At 45.0% G+C, this 18,847-nt stretch overlaps 1 non-coding gene across 1 annotated transcript; it reads right to left on the bottom strand.

The window, feature by feature from the left end:
* Window positions 1–14,285: 14,285 nt before the first annotated feature.
* Trnat-ugu (transfer RNA threonine (anticodon UGU)) lies at window positions 14,286–14,357 on the bottom strand. The gene has a single exon. It is a non-coding gene; the product is annotated as a tRNA-Thr (tRNA).
* Between the last annotated feature and the right edge of the window lie 4,490 nt (window positions 14,358–18,847).

Here is an 18,847-nt window from a genome sequence, read left to right as displayed (position 1 = left end):
TAAAATCTATAGAAACCTTGCCTGAACCATCACATTCCTGCTTGTCAGAAAAAAAGCGCCGATATAAGATGACTGTATGGCACAGGAATATGTTGACAAAATGTAATTTTTGTTTCAGGCATCGTACACCTTATAGACTTCTAATTCAGCTTTTCAACTTATGTCGTCAAAATTAAGGCTGTGTTTTATACAGTTTCAAAGAAACCAGACGATGATAAAGATGACTGGAATAATTGATCGATTTTCTTAAATACCCGTTGCAATGATTATGTTATTTTTACTTTAATCTAGCACATCTGCTCATGGTGTTCGTCAAGTTGCGTATTATGCGGGCTGGATTCCTGCAGCACTTAATTTTTGTGTCTTTTAGGTGCGCAGCACTTTCGGGGCCCGGCTCGTCATCCACCGTTTCATGTAGCCTGGTCACGCAAAAGTCAATACAGCCCTAGTACAAGGCGAACCGCTGAAACCCAGTGCGAAATTAACTAACAAGGCCTCAAATGATATAAAGTACAGAAATTACGAAGAAATAGTCACTATAATTTGCCTAAAATCACGGAAAACGCTTTTGAAACAAACGCCAGCACAACCGCTGTTTACGAGTTTTCCAGCATTTCCTCAAGTTACACAGTAGCGGATCTTCTTTGTGCAGGATTTATAACTACATCTGGAGTTAGAAACAACACATTGTCGGTGTACGTAAGTATTTACAAAAGCAAGGTAAGTCGAGCCTGCTGTGTGACAGGCAAAATGTATAAGGCGAGCATCAAGGTCACGCAGGGTCATGAAGCACACTTCGCGCAGCTCTTCTGAGGGCTGTAATTTGTGCAATTATTACATTTGTCCAGTTTGCCTTGCCTGATAAGTGAATTTGTTTGTTTGACGCGTGTGGCGCTCCTACGATGAACTCTGCGAAAATCTGAAGAAGTCGCTCAGGCACCGCTTTTTGATAGTCTGCGCTGAAGTTATAACATTACACGCATTGAATCAATAAGCGAGTTCAGGGTAGTAAGTTTCTGAGCGGGCAATAACGTTTTAATATATAACAATACGTAACGGCGCACGGATTACGACGCGGCGAAAGCGACATGCAGGCACGCACTCCGAACAACAGTTATCTTAGATGTGAAAATGCCACTAAGCATATTTCGCAAGCGGAAATTTACAAATGCGATTGGCAAAGCACTCGCAGTCGTGTTTCTTGACTGAGCGTAATATTAACGAAATTTGATTGCACAGTTTCTTTATGCGATATAGTGGAATGAAAATTTGAATTTTATATGTCAAAAAAAAACGTGAACTTATCGTGTGAGGTAGACAAAATGGGGACACTGCATCGCATGCAATCGTGTATTGTCTACTTCTTAAGGGGATTGAACTGTTAAGAGATTCATTGTGTGAGCGTGGTTACTTTAACCAAAAACTTACGGAAGGCAGACACGGGCCGAGCAATGCAAATAAACGCACATGTTACATATAAAAGCGGGGGAACCCGGTGACGGCGCCCAGTCCTTGTGCGTAACGCTTTCATGTGTGGTGTGTTGAAACGGTGAATGTACCCAGTGCTTCGAGTGTACTCGAGGAAGAACATGAAAAAATATCATAACCATCGTAGTCAACTTATCTTATGTCGCCTGCGAGACGAAGACATCTTCCAATGAAGCTTAGAATAACAGAGAGCTGAGCTAGTTGGTAAGTATTCATTCTAAAAAGACAGGGCGTGCAAACAAGGACACACGAAAGAAGTCAGGACACCACAAACGCCGACTAACAACTGAAGAGACGCACAACGGCTGAAAAGAAAGAAGGCACGAAAACTTATCTGCGCATGCCCATGCAACAGGCGAACCTATCAATCCTGCACGCGTGGCGGTCTACGTTGAAGATAACTGTTAAGGCATTTGATTTCATCTTTATGCAAGTTAATCGACGGTTGGCTCACGCATGCGTTACCACTATTCTCGATATGCCATGCTTCTATCATCAGGCACGTTTCTTCATTTCTATGACGGTACAACACTGCGCATTCATCGAATTTTGGCGTGCACTTACAATCTCGGCAATGTAAAGATAGATTAGAAGGTGAGCCACCTGTTAGCGATCTCTTATGTTCCAACAATCTCTCGTTTATGCACCGGCCCGTTTGTCCTACGTAGAAGCGACCGCAGCTGAAAGGGATCTTATACACCACACTCGTACGGCAATCAGTGAATTTGTTGGTGTGTTTTACGAAACAAATATCGGTCCGCTTCTTGTCTTTTACTCGCTCATTCTTCCTCTGCACAGCGGCGCAAATCTTACCTAGCTTATTGGCAGCCGTGAAAACAACATTAACGCCGTATCTACTTCCTACTTTCTTTAGCCTGTGAGACACGCAATGAATGTTCGGTATACCTACGACACGTTTCTTCTTATCGCTTTCTGCAACCATGCTCGGACTTAACACAATAGACTTCTTTAAACGTTCAGCGACCGTGGCCACTGCATCAGGAGGATACCCTACATCTAAAAGACGCGTAACCTGTGCGTTAAAGCTATCACTCATTTTGTGCTCACACGACTTGGTGAGGGCTGATTTAAGGCAAGACATGGCGATACCGTTTTTTACGACCTTCGAGTGCTTCGACGAAAAATTTAACAGCGGTTTCGAAGATCTAGGAGAATACTGCCAGCACACGTGGTTCTTCTGGAACGTTAAGGAAATGTCTAGAAATTGTATTCCATTATTCTGAGGCACCTCTTTAGTAAAGCTCAGCCCACCTCCATTAATTTCAAATTTTTCGCTCACGGAAGTTACCACCTTTTCAAAGTCCTCACCACTACAAAAGATCAAGTAATCGTCAACATAACGAAAAACCTTAATAACCGAATTACCTAAGGCGCCTTCCAAAAGATTGTCAATCTTGCTAAGGTATAAATCACTAAGAACCGGAGCAACCTTAGAACCAATACATATCCCTGATTTCTGCACATAAACGCCTTCCTTCCAACCTACAAGCGTCGACTTTAAATACATGGAAAGGATTTCTAGAAATGCCCCGGTAGAAACACCACATTTATCGGTGAAAACCGTCTGGTGCGCTTGTTCGTTAATACATTCATTAACACAATTTAACAACTCCTCATGCGGCAAAGAATAATACAGGTCTTCAATATCCATACTAAAAGCCTTGATCTCCTACCCACCCGTTCCTGCCCGATCCGTCGTGTCCGGCCGCTTTTCCGCGGGACAGGGCTTGCAGGGGTGCAAGCATAATCTGCAGGGCAGTGCTAAACTAACGGCAGTTCTAAAGTGTTAGACTTAAGCTGTTAGCTGAAATGTCTTTTCACGAGTGCTCTATTATTTCCCGTTTTATTTTAAACATTCTTATGCTTTCGTATTGCGTAATATGCATTCAGTTTAGAGCATTTTCCGAAATTTCAAGCCACCAAGACACCACCTAGAAATGCCATAACTGCACTTTTGCATGTTTATTCCCTGGAACAGTCATATAAATCCCCTGAATATTTCATACGCATATGAAATAACGGCTTTTTCTCAAGCGCGAGCTGCCTCTAATCCCGGTAAGCGGGGAAAGAGCAGAATCTAAATCTCCAGATTATCGTGTGAATTGCGCGTTTTCGTAAGGCAACCCGCTCTTGTCACGAATACAAAAAAACACCCTTCACGATAAGTGTTTACCGGTCCAACACGCATTTATCCTCAAAAGTGCGTGGCAGTGCTTCAGGGTATCTGTGTATGCGTGCCCCTCTCTGAGTGCAAGCGACGCTGTGTACGAAACAAATGGCGCAGCTTTTCTCGGCTCAGCGGTTTGTTGGGTGTCTTCTCTCAGAGTCGCTTGCTTATGTCATCGATAAGCCTTGGCACACTCAGAAGACCGGAGCTGCAGACTTTATAGGCTGTGTTTGGAGGGCAGGCCTCCTCCTAGGCTTCTTTGCCTGTTTGCCGGTCCCCTTGGCAACAAACGTTTTCCCTGAAATAAGCTTCAACGTCTTAGAGCCTCTAAAATGCCATCAAGCTCAAGCAATCTCCGCTGAAGTTAGCTTCATTTCTTGCAGTTCTTTTTTTATCGTGTTTTATTGCTGCACGCTCTAAGCTTCGGCTCTTCGTTTTTTCGCCTCTCAAGGAACGCAAGACGCACTGGTGTTTCCAGGAAAATCTAGAGCATGAAAGAGCGTAGAAAGCTGAGCTTGAAAACGGCCGAACGATTTTGCACATCACTGAGTGTGTGTAGCCTCTCTTGTCGACTGCATTTATTTCATACATGCGTGACTTCAAGTACAGCGCTAAGAGGGTTGAACGCTGCGTTGCTGATTTCGTCGACCAAATTTGTCACGACTAATTTGTCTCTAGTATGTATTGAGTGCAAGCGATCAGCTGAAACTTCTTATCATCATTTCAAAGCTGCAGATTAAAAAGTACTCTGGCAATATTAGTAGGAGGCGTTGATTTCCTATTTTATTAAATGATTCAAACGTTAAAATCAAACGTCGCAATGAGGCCACGACATCATTATTACATGCTAATGAAGTTAGAACCTGCCGTCATTATCATCATCATCAGCCTGACTGCGCCCACTGCAGGGCAAAGGCCTCTCTCATGTTTCGCCGATCAACCCGGTCCTGTGCTTGCCGCGGCCACGTTATACCCGCAAAATTCTCAATCTCAACTAACCGCCTAACCTTCAGTCTCCCCATCGTGCATTTGACTCCTGATGGAATCCAGTCTGTTACTCTTAATGACCAGAGGTTTTTTTGTCCACCTGCTACATGCCCTTCCCTTGCCTATTTCTTCTTGATTTCGACTAAGATGTCCTTAACACCCATTGTTCTTTCACGCACTCTGCTCACTTCTTGTCCCTTAATGTTAGACCTGTCATTTTACGTGCGAAGCATTTCTTAGAGAACTTCTGTGAAAATGAGTCTATCTATCTATCTATCTATCTATCTATCTATCTATCTATCTATCTATCTATCTATCTATCTATCTATCTATCTATCTATCTATCTATCTATCTATCTATCTATCTATCTATCTATCTATCTATCTATCTATCTATCTATCTATCTATCTATCTATCTATCTATCTAGCCGCCGACGACTTTGTGCTCTCCTCGCTATTTCGTTGATGGGATGTACAACAAAATTGGTATGGAATAACATGACTGTATGACGAACATAAAAGAAAAGGCATAACATAAAAATTATGGCATGCATTTCATGAACGACGTGACTTACATGCCACCGTCTTGTGCTCCTGCGGCCGCTTCGTCACCCATGCCAAAATTGGTACGGGGTGATTAGAGTGTATGACAAACATAAGTTACAGGTCCTGAAGTACAAATCATGACACGCATGTCATGTGCGTCATGATTTACATGACATGGTCTTGGGTCACTCGTGGCCATTTAATCAAACGAATGTATACCAAAATCGGCATGACGAGACATTTCTCTATGACGAACAAAAATGGCGGGTGCTAATATGGAAATCATCGCATGCATGTCATGTGAGGCATGCCTTACTTGACGCGCTCATAGTGCGCTCGTGGCCGTTTTGCTAGCTTGATATTGTGGGAATCGAGAGCGCCCTCTCCCTGCTCCCCAGCTAGCGCGTGTTTGGGCCCCGCGCGGCTCAAGCGCCGGGAGCCGCCGTTTATCGCGGCATGGCTACCATCGTCCCGTGGCTGCGACGCCAGGCCTTTTCGTCTGGTTCAAGTCAGGCGTCGGTCTTCCCTGCACGGAGACACGCGGCCGGTTATGTCCGGACAACGCTCGCCGCGCGCCACACTAGCACACGTCACGGCGCTTCGCCTGTCCTCATTGGCCGCCCATGACTGCCCCCCTCCCAAGAGCTTGCTGCTGCCTGGCGCTTACTTGCCGCGAGAGAGATGCGCGCACGCCTACAACGTGGAAGTCATGCGCTGCCAATGCAGGAGAATTCTCGTTCGCGTGCTTCAGTGGTTCTCCTTTTTGTGGTAACTGGCAAATGCACTCGAACGGTCTTGCGGGGTTTCCCTATGCGGCTTGCAAGCTAGTGATTGTCGCACTGTGCTGTATCTTAGTTCAATACAATAGACTCAGAGGAAAAAGAAGGACAAAAAGATGCCTTTAGTCTTGCAGTCGTCTTAGGGATATGCGTACGAGACCATTACAATTTTAATAGCGCAGCCGTCAAGCCATGGAGAAGCCCCGTTAGTTGAGAACAGAAATTATCATCTTCATGAATCGGCACGCGCTCTGTTTGTCCTCTTCTTCAGCATCGCGGTCTTCTACGTCTTCTGCTTCGCTCCTAGAACAGGTGCGCATAATGGTCGGGCGTGGAATGAGATCACTCTGGTTGACGACAAAACGTGTGCAGAGAGAGAGAGAGAGAAACAACACGTCTGCCGATTTTTCCGGCGTGAGATCCAATGACTCCTGGGCGAAAGAACGTGTCTAGAGAGAGAGAGATGAAAAAAGCGAGAGAAAAGAATGGAAGAAGAAATAAAATAAACGTGAAAGAGAAAAATTCTTGTCGAGGCGGGATTCGAACCCGCGTAACCGCGATCCGAAGGCGATCTTCGAAACCACTCGGTTATTCAGGCACATTAGCAAAGCATAGCTATGCTATACAAGGCTATGCTAGCATAGCCTTATATAGTGAGGGTGAGGATGTGAGAGTGAGGAGGGAGTGGAGTGTGAGAAGTGGAGAGAGTAAAGCGTATATTTGAAATAAAAAGAGAATGGAGAGAAGGAAATAAAGAGGTTGAGAAAGAAACAGAAAGCGAGAGACAAAGAGAGAGAAGGAAAAATAGAGAGATAAAGAAATAAAGAGATAGATATATAAAGAAAGGGGAAGCGAGAAATAGAGATAGAAGGAGGTAGAGAAAGACAAAGAGATATAAAGAACCAGAAAGAGAGAAAAATAAAAAAAACGCCAGGTCTGCGCGGAAAGGGCAGCAAAGTCACAGCGAAAGCTGGAAAAGCGGCATTTCTAGAGGCCGTCATAAACTCACGACAAACAAAGTACCTTCGGTTCGCCCAGAAATACTTCAAATGTAAAAAGCTTCGTTGCTTTAGAAATTTCTCGCTGTAGGACACAGAACACGTTTACCTCTAGGTGTTTTGCGAAAAGGCTGTCACTAGTGTGCACTCCCTATGAACGCCGTTGCGATGATGTATTTGCGAGGCTTTGTAGGTACTGTAAAATGGAATGAAGGTGGAAAAGACTCAGTCTTTGTCCGCACGGACTAGTACCGCGTGTCTGTTTTAACAATCGGCAACTGTAACGCTTCCAGGCGTCGCGTTTTCATCCTCTGCGCAACGTACAAATAGTCGGTTTTCAAATCTAGATTGCGCGTCTTGTTCAAGTGATATGAAGTTCTCGGCATTCTACTTGCGATCATTCAGGGGCGTCGTCCATGTGCCAACAAGAAAACGATTGGTTCTCGCACATTGCCAACAGAACTGTCTCACAAAATGGACGTCGAAGAACAAAGTGAAAGCTCGACCGGAATCCAATAAAGGCGGCAGTGTGTCAAAATGAAATGCGAACATTCGAAAAGAGCGCAAAGGAAACGAGGTCATCGGAACAGTGGGCGACTAAGGACAACAACAGTAAGACTTGATTCGGTCATCTTTCTTCAGTGTTTTCATGTCTCTGAAGCCGAGAAGTGCCGTTTCTACCTGTTTGAGTGTGTTCTTTTTTAGCTCAATCTTCGTTCTCTCCCATGCGTGTTTTATTTTCTTAAGACATCATGTTCGTCATTCTGTGCCCGGGGATTGCCAAGAGTGCCAGGAAGTACAAGGAAACGAAAAGCATTCGTTTTCTTCTGTTCGTCGCGGCTGTCACCTAGAGTTTGTAAAATGTACTGTGTTTCCGCAATTGCATTTTTTGTTTGTTCTGAAGCCTTTATGAAACTTCGCGTCTGTTCGTTTAGTTTGAAATTTGTCAGTAGTTTTAGAGCAACCGCTTTCTGAACTGAGTGGGTGCTGACATCGAGAATAGACACTTCGTGCGACTATTCCATGACACGGTGTTTGGATAGCAACAGCCGTTCTTTTTTTTTTCAAATGTCTACGAACGATAAGGGCCGACAAGCAATGCAAAGAGGAAGCAGTTCAAAACTGTTTGAACTGTGTAGAAGCTCGATGACTACAGCTGAAAAATCTGAGAGGATCAATTCAAGCGATAACAATGGCGTCGATGCCGTCTGAGCAGAACATTTTGCCCCTTCTGTGGGATGAAAGAGAGCACGTGGCGTGTCTTTGTGAGATACTACGCAGGACACACGGTACATCTATGAGAATAATTTTTAAAAGTCCACACGAAGCGCGGAAGAAACTTTGGTCGTGAAGTGGACACAAACAGGCCGATAATGATTAAAAAATTTTCATATGAGTCAGTCGTGTATATTGCCGAATAACTTTGAACTAGCTTGAATAGCAAGACGTTCGGTGATAAGAAGCATTTGCTTTTTGATTCCATATAAATAAACGGAAATTGTCATACACGACTGGCAGGCGTACGTTCTCATAAAAAAGATCGCAGCGCTTGTGAGTTGGGGGGGGGGGGGGCTGCTGTAAAGGAGAAGAAACATTCGACCTCCTAAGTTTCGTATAATGCAGCATGAGAACCGAAGTCTGAAAGAAAGCTCAATGTTTATGAAACGAACAGCGGAACAAAATAAGCGGTGAAACAAGAAAAACGAGTAGCAGTCTTCATTTGGCACATTGCACAGGCACAAAACACACACACAAAAAAGACAGGAAGCCGTGCTTTCGCGCTGAACCGTCAGCCACGAAGTTCGGAGGCGTGCGAATTAACTGACAAACACCCGCGGACGCTTACTGAGTTCGGCTTGTTTCACGAGGGGGAAGGGTATTTTCACCCCGCTGCCTTTTGTCCTGAAGTTGCTAGAGAGCTTGCTCTGCATGCGATGTTTTGGGGGTTTCCATCTGACTCCAACCCTTCGATTCCCATCGGGGCTCCTGTCCTTCAAGTCGAAGCGAGTTTTGTGACGAATGTTTTGTATCTGTCTTTTATCCAAGCCTGTTTATATCGGCCAATAAGTGCTGCCAAAGGCTTCCTGCAGTTTTCGTTCCTCTGGGAACTCGTACCGAACTCATTGGCTTTCCTGTCTCAAGAAAATGACTCAACCCAGACTCCTGGTCCACGACGGTATTGCCTACCTCAGTCGATCATCTCAGAAAGTGATCGACAGGTTTCACACAATCTCAAAATGGGCTTTATCCGAGTGTTGCATACCTCATATCGCGGGCCATTTTTACCAGGAAGTTTGGAGCCGGTAGACTTGCCATTGAAAGCCATGTTTGTTCAGTTTATATAATCTTGTAGCTTTTTACTTACTATTTTCGTTCAGTACACACGGTAGACATGATAATTAGGTCACCTGCGACTACGTATCTAATTAATGCAGGATTTTTATGAACTGTTCGCTACGATAGCCTCATTCATCCAATTGGCGAATGAAAGCTGTAGGTTGCGCTATATTTTATCTTTTGAGCCTTTTGGTAATGTACGTGAGAAGTAAAAATTTAAATATTGAGGTATTTTCTCTTATCGCTGCCTGTATTGGTAGCGATAGTTGATTTCGAACATCCAGGAAAATATACAGATACTCACTAATAAATATTGCCGACTCGTTCTGTATATAACGATTGGATCCAGTAGAGTATAAACTAAGTTAAAAGAAATGCATTGAGCTACAACACTCCGCTGCATTACAAAAGCATTCCTGGCATTGTCTGTCAGGTGGACATCGAGGCCCAAATATAATATGAAGCCTTATATCCCATGCATCAGCTGCATCCGACGATGAAATAGTAATTGGATGCGCCAGTATTTGCGCACGTCTTAAATTCGTGCTTTCTTCTTGGCCAAACGTGAGCAGAAAACGCTTGTTCTTGCATTTCAATTTCAATTTCAATTCAATTTCAATTCTTTATTTGCAGACGTGAAACATACAGAAATATCAAAACTGGTTGGACCCATAGCCAAAGGCTAGTTGCGGGTCCAAAAAGATGAATGAATAAAAGTTCCATACACAAAAGAAAGATATGATACATACATATAGATAGTAATCGTACATCCTTAAATTGCGCGAGCGAACAAAGGGAAAACGAAAGTATGGGTAAGTGCACTATTGTATTTAACAGCTCTAGGTAAGCTTACGCAACACGCGTAAGCAAGGCAAATTCTTGCATTCTTATGAAAGGTTAAACATATATGGCTAATCCCAAAAGAACAAATCACTGGTTGAGAATGTTTTTTTAACAGGTTTCAGCAAGTTACTGACACACACACAGACACACACCAAAATGACATCATGATTGTTCACATTGGTAAACACTATTTAGAGCAAGTAAGTATTTTTTTAGCACTGATGGAAAATTATTCGCTTGTTTTATTTCTGCGGGTAGTTTATTCCAAATTTTTGGCCCTGAAAACTGTAGCAAACGTTGTCCGTAAGCATTCTTTGTTGGGGGAAGATTAAAGTTTCCATATACTTGATTTCTGGTCACACGAGAAGATGTGCAAAATAAAGAAACATGAAAAGGCAGGTTGTTTTTGACAACATTGAAAACACACGTGGCAATTTTTAATTCGTGTATCTTATCATAGGGAAAAATATTCATTTTTATAAACAAAGGCAGACTAGGCTCGTCGTAGCCTGAAATGGTAATTATTCTCAGGGCTCGTTTCTGAAGTTTGCGTACAGGTTCAAGATAAGTTTTGTATGTCGCACCCCATGATTCATTACTGTAGGGGATATGGCTGTGGATGAGTGAGAAATATAAAATACGCAGAGTATTAGTATCGAGATGATGGCGCGCTTGTGAGAGTGCGTAGCATCCCGAGGAAAGCTTTGTGCAAACTGAATCTATTTGCTCTTTCCAGTGCAGATTGTTATCAAATACTACGCCAAGATATTTAAATGAGCTGGCTTCGTCAAGTGGAAATTCGTTTATTAGTAAATCTAGTGATTTAGGAGTGATTGGATATACAAGACCCGCATATCCACGTTTAAACACCACAGGCAAGCCAGTGATCCTTTGAACGCCAGTGGTGGGCGAGTAATTGGCGCGGTGCCCGAGGCGGCGGTTTCGCGGCGCGGGTTGCCGCATTCTTCGAGAGATGGCGCCACGCTTCGTGTAGCGCAGAAGCCTGCGGTCACGGCAGTGGCTGCAGTGGCTGCATACGTTAGGCGAAGCCGAATATTTTACCTCGCACAGTGACAGCAAACGATGATGTTCATACAGACGAGTGCACAGTGTACTGTGGTCTAGTTTGGCGGGCTGTGCCTTTCCGAACATGACCTGGCGCTGGTCCGCTGGCTTGGATGCACGCAAGAGGCACTGGAACGACTTTTGGGTGTTTGCTCTTGCTACGTTGTAGTGCGTTCAAACCTGTGCCGTGTGTATGAATGTGACATCCCACAAGATCCGCGCTGGCATCCTTCACATTGGTACCCTGTTTTTGTCGGGCGAAATAAAAAGTTCACCACCACCACCCTTGCGACATGCGCAAGATTCTGGCAGTATATTTTCCAACAAATCTCCTTTGCGGGTACATGCTTCATGCCTACATCTACTCTTGATTACGGAAGAGCCAGCCAGCCAGTTTAAATTGAAGGTGTCAGATATTTCGCTGGTGTAGCCTCCTGGCGTCTCTTGTGAAGGCACCAATTGGACAGTAGGTCCTCGGTCAAGGAGAAGCCCGTGTGTGTGTCATGGACTATCATGCAGTTAGGCGCTGCGCGGTAGGCTTGGTTAGGGCTTAGTGAATAATCGCACTTCATAGCCATCTTCTCTTTGAGTTGGGGTGTTTACAAAAAAGTACATTACTTTTTTAAGAAGCTGTAGCCATTGCACAATGCATAAGCCATTTCGTTAAACTGAGAAAGCCATCCTGCGCAATGAAAGCGGTCTTTTATTGCGATAGCAATTATATGGACGCTCCCTATGAGTTTTTGTTGTCGTTGCTGCCGTCATGTTCCGTATCAAGTCCAAATGGATAACATATCTCGCGTATCGTAGGTTCTACCCGCGGATAAAAGCAGGGGAGCGGAACCGAAGAATGCCGCTGAAGCACAGATGGAACGGGCCTTCCCATCTCCGTCGCACGGAGTGCGCACGCGATGACATCATTCCGCGTACAGGCCTGCCATCGATGGCTGCTAAAGTAGGTAGGAAACAGCCCACCCGTCTTGAAGGAGATTGAAGGAGTGGGTGGGGGGTGTCGCTTGAGTAGCAACTCGAGTAGTTGAAAAAATCCGTAAACAGGGGGTGAGTGCTCGGCTCGAGCACCCATCCCCTGTTTACGGATTTTTTCATCGCAGCTTCCATCTTCCACTTCCTGCCGTTTTTTGGAACTCGAGTAGTTGCTACGCGCGAATTATAAGGGCGCCATCGCGATCGCTAATGCGTGCGCTATCGCAGAAGGCACCAACGCACCGGTCGTAAATCCTTCTACGTGCCGCGCTGTCAACGCGAAGATACTGTGTGAAAACTGCTTCTCTCCCTGTAGCGGCCGTATTCTCTTACACCAGCGTTTTCTAGAGTTACGCGAGCCAGATCTATAAAAGTCAGCTGCCAGCCTTACTTCGTTTAACATTACAATTTGTTTCTATCGCATTCACGGCTTCACCTTGCGGTGAAACTGATTTTTCTGCCTCACGTATTCAATCGGTATTTACCAGTAGCCTGAGCTTAAGCCTACGGATGAGAAGTAAAGGCGGTATTTGAACAGGCGCCACCTGTTTTGGAAGATGACGCCCATCTTTCTTTGGAACTTCGTTTCGACGGCCATTGTCAACGCAGAATCGCCAGGAATAATCTTTATAGCGGAGATGCCAAGGACACATTGGCGGCGTCCGTCGTCGTTCGTCTACATACATTCACGGACAAAAAAAAAATGCAAACCACGTAACCTACTCCGAACGAGCGATGACGTCAATGTATTGGCGCCCCAGATCTCTAAAATTTGTGAAGTTCTCACAAATTGTGAAGATCTCACAAATTTGTGAATTTGTGAAACGATGGTGCCATCAATGGGCTTCGTCGATCGGAGGCAGAGTCGTCCAAATGTGCTAAGGCAGCGACATTTCCCAGTCGCCGAACTTCCGAAGTACCCGCCGTGTTTTGAGAGTTTCGAGCGTGCGGCAATGGAGCCTCAAGTCAGGCGGTGTCGTAGAATTTTCCTTAGAGATTCGGTTTCGAACCCCTAACTTATACAATGTAAGTTGTACTCAACTTAATTCCGAGACTGATGGCTCTGGTGCGGAGGCACACCAACACTAACACATATTACGTGCCCGTGTTCTTCAAGTCACGTTGAGGTGAACTCCTCACTAATACGGGCACTCAGACTAGCACACTGGTCGCTAGATGTGTATTCTCCGTACAGGCCCTGGAAAGCCAAGTGGGAACTTTGGAACAGGCCCGTCGAGCCGCCATAGCCAGCGGAGTCTTGGTCAAAGAGCTCCGCTTACATTAGAACTGAGTAACCTTTCAATAAAAAAAAATGTTTCTTATCTCTCGCTCCCTTAGCTATAAAAAATATATACATAATCGGCAATTCCATTTAACAGCTGTCCCACCTTGACCTCGTCCGATACGTTTCGACTGACTATTGTGAATATCGTCCGGATCCCTTTTATGTAGTTCGTACACGTCTACAAGGGTAACTGTGCGCGCCGTGAAGAGTGCGAGATAGTAGGAATTTCAAGTTTCTAAGCTTCCCACTTTCGACGCACATCCACATTTCACTTCTGGTCGCGCATTTCTGGCAAATATGACGCGCATAGAAAACGGAAACGAGGGCGCTTGTGTTCTAGCACTGGCACTAGAGTGGAAGGTATTAGGGGCGAAGCACCCTAGGTTTCCGGCTTGTCGGCGTGTCATGTCGTCGTCACGTCGGCGCGTCATATCGTAGTCGCGGTCCATCCTAAGCGGGTATGCGCCAGAAAAAATGGGTGAATCCCGCAACTTGCCACCGGTCCATACTATGTATATTATGAGTTGTAGGTTCGTCGTTACTGTCTAAAACATTATGTATGGCTTAGCAGCGCTGTCAGAATGCTCGACCAATTTAACAAGGCGCACAAGTTTCTTATCAAAAGCCAGGAGGTAAGAAGATGACTTTTAAGGGCTCGTTTTTCTTTGTTAGACACAATATTAATGAGAACTAACAGACAGTAATGCCAAGGAAAGTATAGGGCATGTTATTTGTAATATTGGAATATAAATGTGAAGAAAGTAAAGTCGACGAAAAGATAACTTGCAGCCGGCAGGGACCGAACCTGCGACCTTCGAATAACACGTCCGATGCTCTACCACTGAGCTACGGCGGCGGTCATCCTCCCGTCCACTTTATAGGGTATATATGTGCATTTAAACCTAGGAGTGTTAGTCATCGCCGATCGCAGCCATGGCGGCGAGTGTGGAACACTCTTTTTCTGCCTTTTCTGGCGTCACGTAGCACGTGATCTTTTTGCGAGCTGGCAGCTGACCAATAATCCTTCGCATACTACCTGAAGGCATCAAATCTGCCAGAACGAAACCCTCGCTATAAATGAAGGAAAGAAGATGACTTTTAAGGGCTCGTTTTTCTTTGTTAGACACATTATTAATGAGAAGTAACAGACAATAATGCCAAGGAAAGTATAGGGGATGTTATTTTTAATATTGGAATATAAATGTGAAGAAAGTAAAGTGGATGAAAAGACAACTTGCCGCCGGCAGGGACCGAACCTGCGACCTTCTAAAGCCAGAGACACAAACGTGGATCTCTACAGCAACGTCATGAATTTGAAACACAATTCCTTCAAACACAGCAGTTCTATAACTCATTAGTCATAGAATTCATAGGTGACCACTTTTATCTACAAATTATTCGTTTCTTGGCCAATCCTCCAGAGTGGTCGTGGGCTATTCATAAAGGCAATCATCATCTAATGCATAGTGATGATGCTTTACTCGCCACCGGTCCACTGAAAATGAAGAAGGCAACAATTAGCCCAGCCGACGACGTTAGTAGAGCTCAAACACCCTTCTCTACATGCGGCAGGGAACTGAAACCGCGCATGCAAGGAAGAATAGGAAGAAGCACCAGGGTAAGCTGCATTCTGACGCAGTTTTCCGACGACGTTAACGGAGCTGAAACACCCTTCCCTACATGCCCGGTTTCAGGCTTGGCACCACTAGTGCCTCATCAAAAAATCTCTCTTAAAACGTTGTGGCAAATTACCTCGGTCAGGCCGTTCATCTTCTTCTGCCTCGCCTTGCCAATCAGCAGCGATTTTGCTGTGGGAAACACAGGCGCACACTGCATCATTAGCCCCCTCCCCAGGTTTCAGGTTAGTGGAGCTGAAATGCCCTTCTCTATATGTTTCATCCCTCCCCAATTTTTTTTGAAACGACAAGACCATCTGTTGAGACTCTATTTCATGTAACCTGGTGACAAGGCATGGCTCGTTTGTGGTGCACGCGCTCAGTTACTACTTAAGTGGTTCCTCAGGCGCGCCTTTCAAACGAGAAGCGGAGCGGTGGGCGATATATTCAAAGCGGTTGGTTGTGAAGCGGAGCGATGGAAGGCATTTCCGCCATGCACATAACGCTACAAAATTGTTTCAACCAGAACAAGAAACAGCTTAATACATACGATATACATGCAATACGGTTTGCTTTACTGGCAGTATGGTTACCATGTTCTGTGAATAAATCTGAGTACTACGAAAACAGCTGTTGTGAAAGAATGGAAGCGTAGGGGCTCCATCAAATTACGCAATATGTAGCATCGCTACAGAAGGAAGATGTGCGTCTTATTAAGGCGGTATAACGTGCCACGCTCTAGTTCCCGTAAGATTTTGTAAGCGGCACTTTACTCGTGCCAATTTCGAGTGTAAACAACCGTTTTCTTTGCGACCAGGTGTCCGTCGTGCGCGCAGGTAGCTTCAAGGAGAATAAGGCGCAATTACTCGCGGCAACCGCGTCGCAAAAGGCGCGCAACGCCAGCTGTTGTCGAGGCGCAATTAGTGTTGTATCAGGTCGCTCCCACCTCTCGATTGCATATTCGAATGGGGAGAACTGATACGAAGCGTCCGTTTGTAGGAGGCTGCTGGTTCAACAATTAGCTAGCTACGTTGAATGTGCAACGAACGAGGAAGCAAAGAAAGCAGAGCGAGCGCTTGTAAGTCGAGGCTAAGCACAGTGTTGACGATTAGGAAATGCAGCTTTGCTACTCAGCCGAAATTTGGATGCAGGTGACTAATTGCCGTTTCGTAATTGAAGGAGTGATGCTTGCCAGCTGTGGTGCCTGCTAGTTCATTAGAACCTGCACGTGATGCGCGGAAGGTCCGGCTTAACGTCACCTGTAACTTTGAATGAGCTTAAATATATAGGCGATAGCCGCACCACGTTTTCACGGGATGGTGTGACGGAACGCGCCTTTTTTGTCGTTGTTATTGTACATTATTGAACCAGTACCAGTTTGCAAAACATTCATTTTTTCAACCACATTCTAGAACCTTTAGTGCATTTCCGTGAAAGAGCGACTAAGAAAACATGTTGCAAAGCTCCTTACAATGCCAAGATCGAAAGCTTAATGCATGGCCGCAGGTAATTCTCGATCGTGTCATTTATTCTTCTCTGAAGTGCTTTAAAAAATCGCTCAGTAGTGTTGCTGAATCAAACTGATGCTTCCACAGCGTTATTATTTATATGACGATGTGTGCAATCCTCTGCAAATGCTTTTCTGAACTTGAAAGTGTTTGAGAAATACTTAAGCGCTTGCACGTGCGAAACACTTCGTGAAAAATTTTAGTTCCTTCCAGTTGAAGCTTTCCCAATTTCGATCTACACATCCGCCAGAGCGCTCGTGCTTAAGGTAACGCTTATCAGAGAGAGCGGCATTCCAAAGTACTGCAGCCACCTCTTCGACTTCACAGAAAAGTAGCCCTTACAGTACCTGCCTGTTCGAATACACCCCAGAAAGTTTCTCTGTGTGCAAATGCTTGACACCGCTACACGTGATGACGATGTCTAGCACTTTATGTTTAAGGGCAGATGTACGAACTTCCTGTAGCTGCATGTATTAAATAATACGAGAAGTTAGCACGGAGAAACACGCCAGTAACCACCTTTCTGTTCCTGGTAATGGAATGAAGACTGTCAGATTTTAGGCTCTCGCCATTAGTGCTTTACGGTCAACCACTCACTGCCTCGTGATATGAAAATGATCATTGAGGCGTTCGGTTAACCGTGCTCTTCTCACCAATAGAAGATAATGTTCTAACTTCTCGTGTGCGAAGTGAAGGAAACAAAAATCGTGTTCGGCTTCGTCACCGGCGAAAGAAGGTACTAAGCTGAAGTCCTAAGGGTGCTTTTGCTTCGCCATTGGATGCAATAATGCTTTCCTCCTTGGCACCTACTACCGGCCGTATAAATCGCCTCAATGCGGAATGAATTCCTAGCCTACCAAACAATCCCGCGCAATAATACACTGATATTGCTACGTGGAAGACATCGTTAAAAGTAGACGTATTCAACATTTAGGGCGCGAAGCTCCGCGAACCTATTTCTGTAATGATTTACGTCAACCATGCGCACGCACAAATATCAACAGCGTTTTAATAGAAACCCGTTATAACCAGATGTCTAGATGTGTCAATATAAAAGCGATGTTCGCCCTTAACATTACATGTTTCACCGTTTGCTACCACGCAGCTTCTAAATATATCGAGTACCGGTTTCTTCGCGGCAGAACTGAATCATTGGTAACTGCCCTATCAAAAGTACTCGTCCTGGGGAAGAAGTTTGACCCACGCTCGAAAAGTCTGCTTTTTTTATTATGGTTAAAGCAGCGCAAAAAGCACGGACGAAAGAGGAGACACAAGGAGCACTTACTCACAAGTGAAGTGTTTATTAGATCAGACATAAAGTTCGTTGTGTCTCCTTCTTCGTGCATGTTTTTACGCTGCTTTAACCATAATGGAACCTTACCAACTAGCCCAATTGTCGACCTCACTGTTTTTTTTAAATAGTACAATATTCTATCCATGGTTAACATAAGCCCCGCCTATGTCACCCCGTCTTGTTAATCATGGTAGCACGTTTTCACAAGCGTTGCGCATGAGTCAAATTCAAGCCCCGCTATTATTTTACAAAAGATAACATAAAGCAGGAAAAGTAACCGACATTAATAATGGTGGCTTGTATTTCCCTCAGAACTTTGATCTCGTTAAGAAAACCAACATTTTAGAGGACGCGATCGTCATTTAATCTGCATCACTTTCGGACATTCTGTCCTTTTTCCAGAATTGGCCTTCATCATATGGCCAAGGGCAGTTGTAGCGACGCTGGCATCCAGTTGATCGTTCCTGCATGACATTTGTTTTATAAGCTGAAAAAGTGCCCCACTGAGATCGGTATTCTGAAAGGAACACGCATAGAGAGGGACAAAAATTTATTTTACCAAAGGAATCCCACACGTACGACCCCACTGTACGTTCACGAGTTCGTGCAGCTCCATGACGTGCAAGGTACGGCCAGTGGCGATCTTCTGCCTGGCCCGGTCCGTCAAACGCTGACTGGCCTCCCATTCCTCCCATGTCGTCAGTGGCTCCAGGCCTCGCGGTGAAAGGTCCTCCGAGCATTAAACGAGAATTTGGGTGAGGGCAGCATGGGGGTGGATGTATTGAGCAAAGGACATGGTGTATGCTCCCGGGTGGTTGCGGGAAGGGAAATAGGGGTAGGGAAGGGCGCGGGTCTGAAGGTGGCGTCATAATGTTTGGGGAAACTTGTCAGGGGATTGGTAGGGCGTGGGTATAACTGGCTTTGGGCG

Source organism: Rhipicephalus sanguineus, chromosome 5 (assembly GCF_013339695.2).
Source record: "Rhipicephalus sanguineus isolate Rsan-2018 chromosome 5, BIME_Rsan_1.4, whole genome shotgun sequence".
Taxonomy (NCBI): Eukaryota; Metazoa; Arthropoda; class Arachnida; order Ixodida; family Ixodidae; genus Rhipicephalus; species Rhipicephalus sanguineus.
Note: the sequence above shows the minus strand (reverse complement) of the source record. Positions and strands in the feature narration are given on the sequence as shown.